This window comes from Benincasa hispida, chromosome 4 (genome assembly GCF_027475165.1).
Source record: "Benincasa hispida cultivar pf3 chromosome 4, pf3_genome.v1.1, whole genome shotgun sequence".
Lineage (NCBI taxonomy): Eukaryota > Viridiplantae > Streptophyta > Magnoliopsida > Cucurbitales > Cucurbitaceae > Benincasa > Benincasa hispida.
In genome coordinates this window covers 2,092,901-2,108,019 of record NC_143481.1, presented here as the reverse complement: position 1 = coordinate 2,108,019, position 15,119 = coordinate 2,092,901, and positions in this window count along the sequence as shown.

The window sequence follows — 15,119 nt, the reverse complement described above, 5'->3', positions numbered from 1 at the left end:
CAATAGAGGCATCAAATTGATACTCTTCTTCATCTTCATCATCATCCTTCTTTTCTTTATTCTTTTTCTCCTTGCGATGATGAGAAGACTCCGCCTCTCCAGTCTTTCTCCCTTTGCTTTTCTTTTCTTTTTTTTTCTCTTCAACTACTTCTGGTTGCATGTCCACTGCAACCTCATCCATCACAACTTCAGCCATCGCAATCTCCTCCACCGCAACTTTGGAGGTTCCGTCATAGATTTCTGCATTTGCAGTTACCTCAAGAGTCTCTAAGGCCAGAGTGCCTCGTTCTATCTCTTCTTCGTTCACCACTGCCTCTGGCACCACCACCTCTTCATTCACCACCTCCTCTGTAGACAGTGGTTGGTTTACAACCCCTGCCTCGAATAATCCCCCTCCTTGCTCCAGATTACACAGAATGTTACCAAAAACCTCTGTATCATCATGTCTCTTCTTCTCACTCTCAGTTGAGACGGCAGAAGTTGGAACTGGTGTGCTCTCAATGTTTCGCCCCCTCTTGAACTGAGGAGGTCTGACGACTAAGGGGTTTCTCTGGGTTCTAATGGCGATTCTTAGGACGGTATGGGGTTGGGCAGTAAATCTGCGACTGGCAGCGAGGAATGCTGTCTCTCGTATGGCGATTTGGTCAGAGGAAGGGGTTGATGGTGAAGCAGAGTGTTGGGAAGCTTGGTTGGCCATGGATGATAAGCTTGGGAGGACTGGAAAAAATCGCTAGGGTTTTGGGAAGAAGAAGTTTCGTATGCTGGGCGTTAGGGTTTCCAATTTACAAAATGAGGTAAAGAGTTCACAGACGGGGAAAGGTTCCTATTTATAAGTTGGGTCGTAGTGGGCTCAATGTGATTTTCGTGGTGACAAGTCTTGAGACACTCAAAAGGCCCATCGCTCGAACTTCCCTCATTTATGAAATTTCAGAAAAACATCCTTTCGTCTGTAGAATCATCATTGTTTTAGGATACGAAACGATTGGACTCCTCAAATGACAAAAATAATTTTCTTTAATGTTTTATTTGAATGGACACAATGTAAAGATTAACGCAATGTGTTCACCAACGCAACTGCATCATCGCAGAGGACGGGCAACAACACATGCATCCCCACAACACACCCCTTAACTAAACACATTTTTTAAGGATCGGGCGCATGACATTGATACCAGTGCAACACTATCTCAACATAGTGCATTTTTGCTAAAGACGGGCAAAGGACACATACGCGTGCAACACCCCCCTCGGTTTCAATGCATTTGAGTTAGATGAATGATAAGCGTATCTTGCTTGGTTCAAGATGCATCCATTATCACTTGCATACTAGATGTTGATTGTTTCATTTTATTTATTTTATTTTATTTTATTTATTTTTCATCAACGCAAGTTGCTATGACTTGTAGCAATAAATTTTCTCTTTATTTATCAATCATTCACCAATTAAGGACTAACGCATTAATTACAGGAAAAAGACGGTACAAAAATAAATGCAAAGGAAATAAATGAAGAATTAAATTCATAAAGTCAAGAAACAAATTAAATAAAGAAGTAAAGACAAAATTCAGGAATTTAAAGAAAACATTAAACATAGATGTGAGATATGGACAAGAAGATGCATTTCTTTGAGTGAGCGCAATCCACATTTTTGCAGGCGGTCCGACTTGCCTGCCCAATGTCCTAGGGACATTGCTCCTTTCCATTGGATCCCGGGGCTTCAGAGTTATTGGGCAACATTCCTGGTGCTTTATTTCTCAGCTCAGATGCCAGCTTGCCCACTTGGATCTCCAAGTTTCGCCTGCGCTTGCACTACTGCGCCATTTTTGTCCATATATTGTTTAAGCAGTTCCTCCAATGAGCTTTCAGAGGTGTTTGAAGATGAGGGTTGCTGGTTATGCGATTACCTTGGTTGCCCCTGGTTTGAGTTATGGTGAAAAGAAGGATTTCCTCAACTGCCACTCTAATGGTTGATTGGCCCCCTTTGGTTAGGATTGCCTCCCCAACCGAAGTTAGGATGGCTCCTTCAACCAGGATTATAGGTGTTGCTAAAGGGGTTGTTTTGGATGGCACATACTTGCTGGAGATTCAATGGGCACATTTCTGCTACATGAGCCCCTCCACAATTAACACAACTTATTGTGGTAACTCGAGCCGGTACAGCGAGTTACGGTGATTGTTGAGGGATGGCTCCTTGATTGATTGCCATTGATTGAAGGATGGAGGTCACCGCAACCGTCTGAGTGACCAACGTGGTCATTGTCTCCGCAGAGACAATGGCAGTTTCATTCTTTCTTCATTCGGCGCCTCAGCCTCCATAGCCTAGTCATCCATGTTCCGCGATATGCGGTCAAGGATGACCTTGGCCTCAGTATACATTTTTTCCATAAAACCTTCTGCCGCAGAGGCGCCAGCAACAACCTACGTCGATCTATTCAGGCCGTTATAAAAGGTCTCCATCAAAATGCATTTGGGTCCGATATGCAGGCAATTTTTCACCAATCTTCTAAATCGCACCCAAACGGTGCTCAAGGTCTCATTCTCCATTTGCTCGAAGTTCAGCACGTCCTTTCATCGCCTTGCGTTGACGGCCGATGGGAAGAACTTCTTCATGAATCGCTCTACCAGTTGATCCCATGATGTGATCTCGTTTGGCTCCAGTGAGTGAGCCCACCTCTTGGCTTCATCCCTAGAGGTGTAAGGGAACAAATACAGTCTAATACTCTCTGGGGTAACGCCAGGTAGTGAGAAGTTTTCGCACATTTCGACAAAGCTGATTAAGTGGGCATGCGGGTCTTCACCTTGCAGACCCCCAAATTGCCCTACATTTTGGATCATTTGTAGCATGACCGGCTTTATTTCGAACCTTGCGTTCTCCTCAACAATAGGCCTCGAAATCCCAGGCGAAAAATCATACAGGTTGGGTGCTGCATAATTCCTCATGGGGATGTTGCGATCAGCAGCCAGGAAAACATGATCCTGTGCTGGCCTAACAGCCTCTTGATTTAATACGAGAACTGCATTGTCATTCTTATCTGCCATACTCACTGCTTTCTTTCGCCTTATCTGATTTTGACATGCCCGTGCGCGAAAGGTACGCTCGATCTCAGGGTTAACTTCGAATTCTGGTTCAGCACCAATACTCATAAATCGTCAAGCTACTCTCCACATTGAAAAACCAGTACAACGAGATCTGTCCTGCAAAGCACCACCAAACACTCAAACAGTAAACCGTTACCCAATCCCCGGCAACGACGCCATAAACTTGTAACACGAATTCTTAGTATGATGAAAGTCCATGCCATAAACTTGATGACATAGATTTTATGCGATGGTATATGATACTACTTCTAGATATGCGTTATTAATGAATGTTCTTGTAGTATGCTATACGTTGTCACAAGTTTCCTTGCATTGAAACCAAGTATAATTTCACTGCAAGTTTCTTGGTGTGATCCGAGGTCAAACACAGGGACTGTTTGAGGTTATTGTGTTATGTTTGTGATATATGCGACCAGGGGTTTTTTAATTAATAAAAGAGTTTGTGTACAAGTAATTAAACATGCGATAAAGTAAATTAAAGCGGTAAAAATGTGATAATAACATAAATTGCATTAAAGTAAATTACGATAAAGTAAATCTAAGCTAAGATGATACAAGATACAAGTTTCAAGATACAAGATACTGAGGTCAAGGCTGGCTGTGAAGATTATACAAAGATCGTGTAATGCGGTGACAAGTCTTATGTGTGAAGTAGAAACAGAGAAGATAATTGATACAAACATTGCAAGTTCCTTAATTGCGTTAAAGATATAAGTAGGTTCCATTTTTCCCTTGGCGTATACCTCTCGATGATCGGCCGCGTTCCCACATCTCTGTGGTGAAACAGGGACGAACGTAATGAACGTAAGGTTGCTTCCATCTCTGGAAGTACTACTTGCTTTAGTTAACGCATTCTTCTAACCTTCTCTTGACAGATTAGAATGACAGCTTCACTTCTGCTCTCACAGGTGAAGATGCCGTCTAGCATGCCTTAGCTAAACGCATTTATCTCTTTAACATAAATTAAGTTACTCATTTAATCCATATTAATTACCAAGGTATTAAGAATACTTCATGGAGAAAACGATTAATGGAGGAACAAAAATAGATTGAAAAGTGGAAATGAAAGTGATCGAGACATTCAATAACACTATTTAACGTCTGATACATGATTTGTGAATGAAAGGATTCAGAGAATGAAATATAATTGATGAAATAGAGTTAGAAACAAATACAAATAAGTGCCAACGTCTTAGCATTGATTTGGATGGAGATTTGCTTGCCGACGTGGATGGATCGGCGGGAGGAGGAGCTTTCCTCTCAGGCTTGCTCATCCGGTAGCAAAGATCTAAGCGCAAAGCTTCACGGCGGGGATCTGGCAGAATTGCACTGAGACTCACCTCTCGACCTTGTCTCTTTTCTTCCCAGATTTCTTCCGATCAGTACTCAACTCAGCCTCTCTCTCAATAATCTAGCATCAATTAGCCCTCGTATCAAGTATTCTTCTCTAAATTTTATGGGGGTATTTATAGGTGAAAAGCTTTGACTCTTGGCTTGTGAACCCCACTTCTTGTTATGAAAATTCCAAAGATGGAGGAATAAATATTCCTTCTGTTATGCAATCAGACCGTCAAATCTGCATAACGGTTAGTTGTACACGTGTCACAATCCTCCACGTTTGCGTTGCTCAGTTGCATCTTTCGATCGGTTGCTCGCATGCGGTGTTGTTTTTATTACCGCATGCGGTTGAAATTCAGCTCGGGATCGACTGTCGCATTGCGTCGTCATTGCGTTAATCGTCTCTTCATTATTGATTGACGGGCGCAATGTGATAAAGATGCATTGTTGAGTTTCTCGTTGAGCCTTGACCGTAAGCGGTGACTTGGTTTCCTGCAAAACAGGGTAGAAATATCCTCTTCTACCATCTTCATGATGTTAGTGGGTGTAATTACACTAATTTATATTTATTGTATTTCTGAGCTAATTTTCATATAATCGACGCATATTCCTTCTCTTTTGACCGCAATATCTGAATAAGGCAGCATAAATAATTTGTATTTCTACAAGTTATCACAAGCATAGAATAAAGGGTCTGGTAGTAATCTCTTGCTACCCAGGCTTTTACACTGTTTTTCTACTTGTGTTCAAAAGATAATCTCGCTCTCGCGAGAGTCGGCCCGCTCTCTGCTTCTACGCCTCAAATTTCTCTCTTGAGTTGCCCTGAGCGATCTCTAGCGTCTTTACTCTTCTCTTGCTCTGCCTTAAAATAAAAAGGAAAAACTATGGACAAAGACGAGCTGAGCTCTTAAATTCGTAAACTCGTGAACTGATTAACCCCTCTTCTAAAGGATGTCTCTGGTATTTATAGAACTTCCAGGGTGGAAGGCGGCTTCTCTCTCATGATTTTACAGATGGGACGGCTTTAAATCCTGACTGATGCGCCAAATATTTGTCACCAAAAAGCTAAATGTACTTGTTCATTAGCGGCTATCAACTTAATCGGATTCGACTGTCAACAGCTTTGTATCCCGTCATGATTAATTATGCCTTTCACCCAGATGCACCCACCATGTTGTGCCGACCAAGTTGCGGTAATGCTGCGCTCGATCAATGATTTCCTATGATTGCAATTTCCGCCTTGCGTCAATGCATATTTTGCATAAAAACACAAAAATCAACTGTTCCTATTTGATGAACGCATGCGGCCGTAATATAATAAACTTAATGCTTTTTGGACGCAATTTAACATATTTTATCAACACAAGCCAACATTGTTAAGAACTTAACACTATGATAACGTGTATTTCTGCCCGTTATCAGTAAGCATGCAAGGTGTTAGACCCTTTTGTTGGTTCTTTGGATTGTGTTTTGGGGTTTTTACTTATAATTATGGATTTTTTTTGGAATTCTTGAATGCCCATTAAGTTCTTGGCCTAAAATCTTTTAGGTTTTATTTTAAGGCTGGAATTGGAGTTTTTGGAAGGAAATTAGTTGTTTTCCATTGGAATTGAAAATCTATTTTAGTAAAGATTTTGGAGACTGGAATTTTGAAGTGATTGTTAATCAAACTTCGCTTTGAATAAGTTATTTGGAGTTAGTTTGCGGAAATTTATTAATAGAATATGGGCTCTTTTGGTTTGGTTAAAAATTTGGGTTTTGTGTTGTAGGTTATCTTCGCATTCTTTAGTTAGTTACCAATTATCTGCTTGAAGAACAATATTTGTACTTGCAATTTGAGGTAAATGGCTTTCTACTGGTTCGCCTTCGAACCAGTTGTTTCTACCATTTGGACGGTTTACTTAAGACTACTTGGACTCTTTCTTGAGACTGTTAAGACTAATTTCATTAATTATTCTAGACTGTTTGGATTAATAAATTATGACTGATTGAAGTGCATGATTTAATGGCATTGATTGATTGGATTGGATTGTTTTTTACCATGCTGAATGTACTGTTGACTGAAGAGATACTGGAAATTTTACCCCTAAGATAAATGATAGTAAAATATAACACATGAGTTATATGAAAACGGATGCATACTAAGTTATAGGGTTCTTGTTAGTTTTTCTTATCTAGGTAGGTGTACACATTTGACCGTATATGTTCACATTTATGACTGATTGTGGACCTTTAGGTTACACATTATGGTTGATACATGTTCCTTCGGGTTCATGTTTACGATTGACTCATGTACCTTCGGGTTACATACTATGACTGATGCATTTTCCTTCGGGTTCATGTTTACGACTAATTTATGTACCTTTAGGTTACACATTATGACTAATGCGTGTTGCTTTCGGATCACATTTATGACTGATAAGTGACCCTTTAGGATCACTACAAATAAAATGATATTGGTATACACCAGTGCCTAGATAAACTAACTAACAGGTAATCTAGAAGGCCCAGTAGAGGGTCACTTACTGAGTATTGTTATACTCATCTTTTCTTTTTCATGTTTTTCAAGCAACAACAGGAATGGTTCGACGAAAGACAGAAGGGACCCAAGAAAGAGCCATACGAGGATAATAGAAAACGCTTCCGTATTGTTTATGTTTTATTTCATATATTTTAGTCAGATGTCTTATTTTGATTTTATCAGAGTTTGACAATATTTTTTTTTTTTTATGAATTGGTTTTTGGATTATTATTACTATTTTAATTTTCTTTATAAATGTTATATTTGGGATCCAAACTAAATGTTTTGGTTATCGAATTTATTATTAAATTAATATTTCAGTTTAGAATGGTTAATTATGATCTCACTGAATTTACATTATGATGGTCAAATGTTTAAATGAGAATTACCAATATGTCATAATGGTCCTTGTCTGAGAACTCAAAAGTTTAAGTTGGGTCGTTACAACGCTCCCTGACCCAGTAATAGATTCACCTTTGGGTGTGTGAGTATTTGCAAAAATACTTGTAGAATATATGTATATATACATATATATATAGAAAAGTTAACAATAAACTAATCATATAGACTTTTTTTATAACTTTTGAAAGTAGAGGATTAAAATAGAACAAATTCTAATTCCAGGGAACAAAATGAACTTTTAACCCAAAATTTAAAGGGCCACTTGCACAAACAGTGATACATAAAGTGAAAAATAATCACATATCCCAACAATTTAATGTTTACAAGAATTGCAAAATTAACAACCCAACCTAATTGAAATACTCAAATGACCAAAATGCTCTCCCAGTTAAAAATATGTGGATACATCTGATTGTTGATTGACAAAATGTTTATGAATGATAGATTAAGAATAAATGAGGTCTAAGTGCAAGTATACACAATCGATGAAGTAACAAACTTGGAGTATTTCAAGTGTTGAATTCCATAGGACTAGACTGGTCTTTAACTAGATTGATGAGTATTCATTGGGTAGCGCAACGAATTAACCAAATGAGTTCAACATCTGAAGCATAAAGGGTTTCATTTCGAATGTTGGCACATCAATTGGTGGATCTAGAATGCCAGGGTCCAAGATCTGAAATGTAGGAGCTGTATAGTTTCTGATTGCTCTATCTCTATCTTCTCCAATAAAGATAGGATTTTGGAGGTTTATAGTTGGTTGTGACTGTTGGTCGTCATTTTGCTGCACTCCGTTCATGGAAGAGATTAGAGGATCAACTACAGGGGGTCCATTTGAATATATCGCATGAATGTGACTTCTTTCAGCCTCTCTTATGCGCTTATTTCCTTTTGTGCCTGACGCTCCTGCCTTTGTTCTTGTCTCCTTCGATGAAAGATTCTTTCTATTTCAGGATTTGGCTCAACAAGGCAAAGTCTTCTTCTCATGCACCAACTCTTTCTTGCAAGACAAACAACAACAAAGAGATAGCTTTTTCCTTAAACAAAGTCAATGTAGTGGCATTGATCAGTCACATTCAATAATAAACTAAAAATTCCGTTAGTCTCTAGCATGGCACCAAAAGCTTGATCGGTCAAATGTGTGAATGATAAAATAAGAATAAATATGGTCTAAGTACAAGCATACACTATCGATGAAGTAATAATTTTGGAGTGCATACACTATCGATGAAGTAATAATTTTAGAGTATTCTAAGTGTCAAATCCAACATAATTAGATTGATCTTTAAGTTGATTATGACTATGGGCCAAAGAAACCAAAGTAACCAATGAAAAGTTTATAGTGTGGTAGGTGAGGAAAAAGCTAAAAAATAGTAAACAATGATGATCGAACAATGGCAAACAATATTTCAACCTTTTAGGTGCCATGCCCTAAGTGATGCAGCCGCATCATAACAGGACAGTGACTTGCACATGAACAGAAACCTACTCTTATTCAATTTTGTGTCAACTTCCTTTAGGAGATCTAAGCTGCTAATGCCTATTGTTTCCATGGTTAGCTAGATCTTAGATTAGTTCAAGCTCAATTTCTTTACCCTATAGTGCCTCTATTTCTAAATATTGGGTTTTACATCCTAAAACTCGGGGTTTGTAAACATTAAAACTTATTCTGAAAATTCAATAAGTTGTTATTGAATATATGAATTGCTTATTTTGTTTTAGAAATAAATCCACTAAACTAAAAAATCCATGACTATTACAATTTCTACTACTAAAGAGTTGTTTCAATAACAAAGGAGTGAACTTCACTAGAAAGGTTATAGAAGTACTTAAACTTTTTGTGGAGACATAAAAGTGGATCAGGTTCAAGTAAATAGTCAAAATGGTCTATAGTATATGAATAAGGTTGGGTGTTTTATTCTGGTAACACTATCGAATGCCGCCCACTCTGTAGTTGTTACTGTTGGGGATGATGCCCTAAAGTCTCGTGTCCTGTAGTTTGTAAACAGTTTGTACGAACGCTTGTGACGTATAATATATGATATTTACTTCACTTGTTGATTTTGCTCATATTGGGTGTTTTATTTTCTTTACCACAAACCAATAAACTAAGGTTGGTATATGATATCAAACTATAGGTTATGAATATAATATGATTATATTTATTAATTGGACAGTTATGAGATAATTGCCCGACTTTTTCTTCGAATTCATGCGTTAGTGGGAAGTTCAATTCAGTTTTCGTAACTGAAGAATAAAATGAAAATGGTTTTCATTTTGTAAAAGGTACGCATAATCTCTCATGGCATGTTTGCAATCGATCACATAGTATTTAAGAGCCTATATGATAGCGCTTACCATTCACTAAACGATCGTACGTGCGTGCACCCTTTCTCTAAATGATCGCTTACCATTTCCTAGACGATCGCTGAGTGCTTGAGCTGAACTAAACGATTGTATAGACGATCATCCAGTTTTTACTACATGATTGTGTACCTTGCCTAAACGATCAAACACCCGACTATATGATAGTTTTTCACTTCTCCCACTTACTTGGTTTTTTTGTACATGATAGTCTTTCCTCCGCACCTCTACCAAATCCAAACAAAGCCCACCCTTTGGATTCTCACTCTAAGAATACTGAGAGCTCCGAGTGGTGGTGTCGTCCCCACTTTCTAATGTATGTGTGAAGCCGTTCGTGGTAGACGACGAGAGAGTTGCTGAATGATTTCCTGACATTCTAGTGAAAGGAGTTTGTTTGCGAAGAGAGCGAGATTCAAATGAAGAAAGTCTTCAACTGGTATGTTCTCTAAATCTCTTGTTTATTCATCCTCTAAGCATGCCAGTAATTCAGTGTTTTTTAATGCATATCTGTATGTCTAAATGTATATGTGGATATTCTGTCACAATGAATTGGAAAGATCCACTTCCGCTCATAGATACTCTTGTATAAGAGTTCCTTCAGTTACAAGGAGTTGTAAAGTGCTACAGACGAAGTGATCCTAATTCGTACATGTTATGACATGAGAAGTGAAGGCATCCTGTGCAATGGTTTGCACAAGATTAGACCACAAAATAAGTCACTCTTAGTTTATAATGTTGTTTATTGTTTAAGACTGGCTATTTAAAAGTGATGACCTAGGTAATTTAAGCTTAATCCTGAGCTAACTATAAACTCCTGTTTATTCAGGATTATCCTTAGATTTTTATAGATTAGGGTTGGCTCAACAGCGGCGGCTCAATAAACCTCCATTTCTGGGATAAGACCGAGTAGATAGCTAGGGACATAGGGTGCAAGATGAAATTCACTCTTACCCACTTTCAGAGATAGTAGAGAGGTTGTTCCCTTAAGTGTTAACTTTGGATCTTGAACAAGAGGCCCCACTCTTTCACTGGCCCGAGAGGGACTTAGTTTGTTGATCAGATCACAAACCAATTGTTCATTAGAGGATCAGTGAGACTTAAAGAACAAGAGGTAATCTTGGAGGCAAAACAACCATTTGACCCAACCGTTATTACGAGCAACCTGTAAAGGGTTAACTTACTAATCATGGTTATATCGAGTGGACATAATATATCTACAGTGAGGGGAGTGCAACTCTGGGCTTTAGTGGAGTGACCCAATAGTTAACAAATAGGGGTTAATTTGGTGTAAAAAGTTTAGCCAATTAATCTCAGATCGTTGAAGCCCATGATCTGTAGGTCCACGAGGTCCCCCTACTAGCTCATAAATGTATTAGCCTTAGAGTAGCGTGATAAGATAATTTGAAACGTTCAAATTAGAATTAAGAGAATTAGTAATTATATGTGATATTATTATGCATTTAATTTTGAAATTAAACGAAATTGGAAAATCAATTAATATTTAAATATGATTTAAATATTAAATTCACGAATAGGGATTCATGTTGGTGGAATTAGTGTTAAATTAATTTACTATTTGATATTTAATTAATTAGAATTAAATGTTTAATTAATTATTTATTATTAATTTTTTTAGAAAATTAATTAATGAATTAATTTTGTAAAATTAATAAAGATTTCAATTTTGAAAATAAAAATTGATTTTGGAAATCAATTTAGAAAATCAAAATTTAAAAGATGGAAAATTGAAAAACTCGAAAGTGGGTTTTTCTACTTACAAACCAAGTAGCTCACACATTCTCCACCATTTTTATTGCGTCAATCTTCCAACCTTGAGGTGTAATTCATACAATAATTCTCTTTGCATGAAAGTCATGCAATATATAGAGAAGATTGAAGTGGAAATCGAGCATGCATTTTTTGTGATAAGTTTTTGTTGAAAAACTTGAGGTTGAAGAAAGTCTTCTTCCATCGTGATGTAGTAACCTCTTCTCTAAATGTCCTTAATCCAAGCTTATTTTGAGTCCCACAACTTAATGTAAGGCACCAAAAGGATAGTAGCGAAGGCCTTGAGGTGGTTCACAAGCAGATATGGAGGAGATTTGCAGCTGGAATTCGAGTTTCAAGTGGTTCTTCAAAGGTATGTCATGAAACTCTCTTATTAGTTCATGAACATGCTTAATTTAAAGCCAAAATTACTGAATTAAAATGCTTAATGATCCGTTTTACTTCCACTGCGTGTTTTCTAACTCTAACACTAAGGTGACGTGATAGTCCTATTTCTAGGCTCGAAGTCCCATATCCTTTTTTGAAATCCAATTACACCCTAACCTTCTTAGCATTAGAGTTATTCTAAATCATTAAATTATGTAGCTAGTTTAACTTATCAATTTTATCTTTAAATTTCACAAAGAGAATGTGTAAAACAAAGTGGGATGAAGTGCACAACATTACTTAAACCATAACAACCCTAGGGCATCCACGTTGTTGAACCCCTAAGAAGGTTTAGTCCATGAAAAATGATAAAATAATGAACTTTATTAAATCATGAATCGTAGCTACAATAGAGTTCGACGTTCAAAAGAAAATAAAAGAAATACAAGAAATAAATGAATAGTAAATGTTGGAAATTACAGCTCTAGAGAGCTTGAGACAAGTCCTCAAATTCCTAGTCTTTCCCTAGGTTAATCCCTCTATTTCAAGAAAGAATCGCTTTTCACTCATTTTGATAGGATGAGATGACCTAGAGTAGTGATAACAACAAAAATGTGCTATCTTCCTCTGTTTAATTCGAGATCGTTAAGCTATTTAATGTGGTTAAATTGATGGTTTTGTAGGACTCGAGTGTACAAGAGGTTGAATGAAGTGTTCAAGACGAAAAGACATTAAAATAGCAGAGATAGGAGCTAAATTGCACAAATGAAGAAAAAGAAGCCAAGAAATTGCATAATTCTACCAGTTAGAGCATTTACAATGCTCGATTTAAGTGTTGCACAACGCTATAAGGTAGTAGCTACCCATTTGTTAGGAAACAGTGCAACGTTGCAATGCTACAAACATGGAGGTGGACGAACGAAAGTAGGGCAATGTTGCAATGATGCTTTATAGCGTTGCGATATAAATACACCTTAGTCTATGTTTAGGTTGAATACTCCGAGAACTTGATTGCCACTCTATTTTTGCTAGATTTATTCCCCTTCTCTATCCAGAATATTGATTTTTCTTGCCCCTTTGATGCTCATAGAACTTGAGGATTCAATTTAAAAGATGATTTGTGGCTAAAGGGTAAGTACTTATTTTGGGTTTCGTAGTTTATTTCCATTCCATTCCATTCTTGAGACTTTGGTTTGTAATTCTGCTGAGACTTTTCTGATTTATATGAAATTTATCTTAAGTTTATTATTCAATTGTCTTTCATGGGATAATGATAAAATAGCTATGTTTGTACAATTGATTGCTTTGATAGGCCCTAATTTGTAATCGTTAGGTAGTTGTCATCTAGAAGAAAGAGTTAAGTAAAATTTTTGAAGTTAAAATGGGATTCCATTTAATAAGCATTACTTTCTAACCTAGATAAACTTCACTTAAACAATTGATTAGATGATGGAAATCAATTGTTTGTCTTGGCGTTGCCTTTAATCTTAATGCTTGTTGATTTGTTGTTTAGTTGAGGATCACTTTTCTTCAAATTCACTTGACTTTACGAGCTACCGGTTAGAATTCTAAACGAGTAGGCTAAGTTTTAATTGTAATTTCTCGCATGTTTTATGAATAAGTTTATCATAGAATTGAAAATGAATGGAATAAACTAGAACAACCCAAGCTAAGTGTTTTGTTTGATAAATAATTTTTACTCAATTAATCTCACTCCCCACGTTTCAATTTTCATGCAATTTACTTTTACAATTTTCAAAATCACTCCCCCCCCCCCCTTCTCGCAGTTACATCCTATAAGCTTCAAACTTGAGAAATCTAAATCGGCTCTCTGTGGGGTCGACTCCTTACTTCCGTTGGTATATTTAGTGAGTAAGTCATGGAATTTAATTTGGGTGCGATACGACTTAGCGCGTGGTTACACCCTACCAAATTTTTGCACGATTTTTGGAGAGCCAACAAATTTCTTGATTTTTCAAGGCTTGTAGTTGCTTTCTTGCTAATCGATTTTCTCTTTTGGTGCATGACTCACACTCCCAAGGGCTCTAGACAGTTATATTTTGCAGAAATTTCCAAGGAAGAGCAGAGAATCAGAGATAAAGGAGATAACAAGTTATGCTTGAAAGAAATATCCATGTTGAAGACACGTCTAGAGAAGAAAGTGTTCCTGAATTTTCACCAATAATGGCTGAACGTGAAAAGACACTTAGGGTGCTCGTAGCACCTGATTTCACTTAGCAACCTCTATGCATTACCTATCTAGAAACAGAAGGTAATTTCAAACTTAAGTCTGGGTTAATTCACTTACTTCCATCTTTTTTTGGTCTATAGGGTGAAGATCCGCACAAGCAGTTGAAGAAACAAAACCCCTATAGAGGCGATTAAGCTGATAGCAACCAAGACAGCAAACTCTCAATAGTTTGGCACTAGAGCTTCAGTCAGTGCAAAGTCAGCAAAGAGGTAAGTGAACTTCCAAAGAGATATTTGACCTGGTTTCTATTGTGAAACAGTTAACAAAAATAAAAATGGACAACCTGCTGTTGTTTGCCAAATGTGTCATGGAGCAGGAAACACAGCTGATGTTTGCCCAAGCAATCCGCAAAGGGCAATACCTGAGGTAAATACTATTGAAGGCTCCAATTTCAATAGGAAAAACAGACGGTGAGACCCATTCAATCAGACATACAATCTTGGGTGGAAAGATTACCCAAACTTCAAATGAGACGGACAGAACAAGCAAGCTCAGCCTAACCATAGAGCTCAGTCTAGCTTAGGTATGTCCTTGGAAGATATTGTCAAAAGTCTATCTGACCACTCTTTTAAATTTCATCAAGACACAAAGAACACCATTGATGCTTTGTAGACCCAAGTCTTTCAACTAGCCACTTCAATGAGCAAGTTGGAGAGACAGTCTAGGAAACTCCCATCTCAGCCAGAACTAAATCCCAGGAAGAATGTGAGTGCAATAACACTCAAGAGTGACAAGGAGTTGGAGCCACCTACAGAAACTGTGGAAAAGCCAGAGTTAGAGGATCAAGGGACCATTTCTTCAAATCCTACAATCACACAACAAGAAAAGAAAAAGGGAGTATCAGTTTCCTCTAACTCTCCCTCATTAAATGCTTATGTGCCTAAAACACCTTTTCCTTCGAGGCTTGCAAGGCGAAAGGAGCTTACAGGAGACAAGGATAAGGAGTTGTTGGAGATGTTCAAAAGGGTGGAAATCAACATTCCTCTCTTC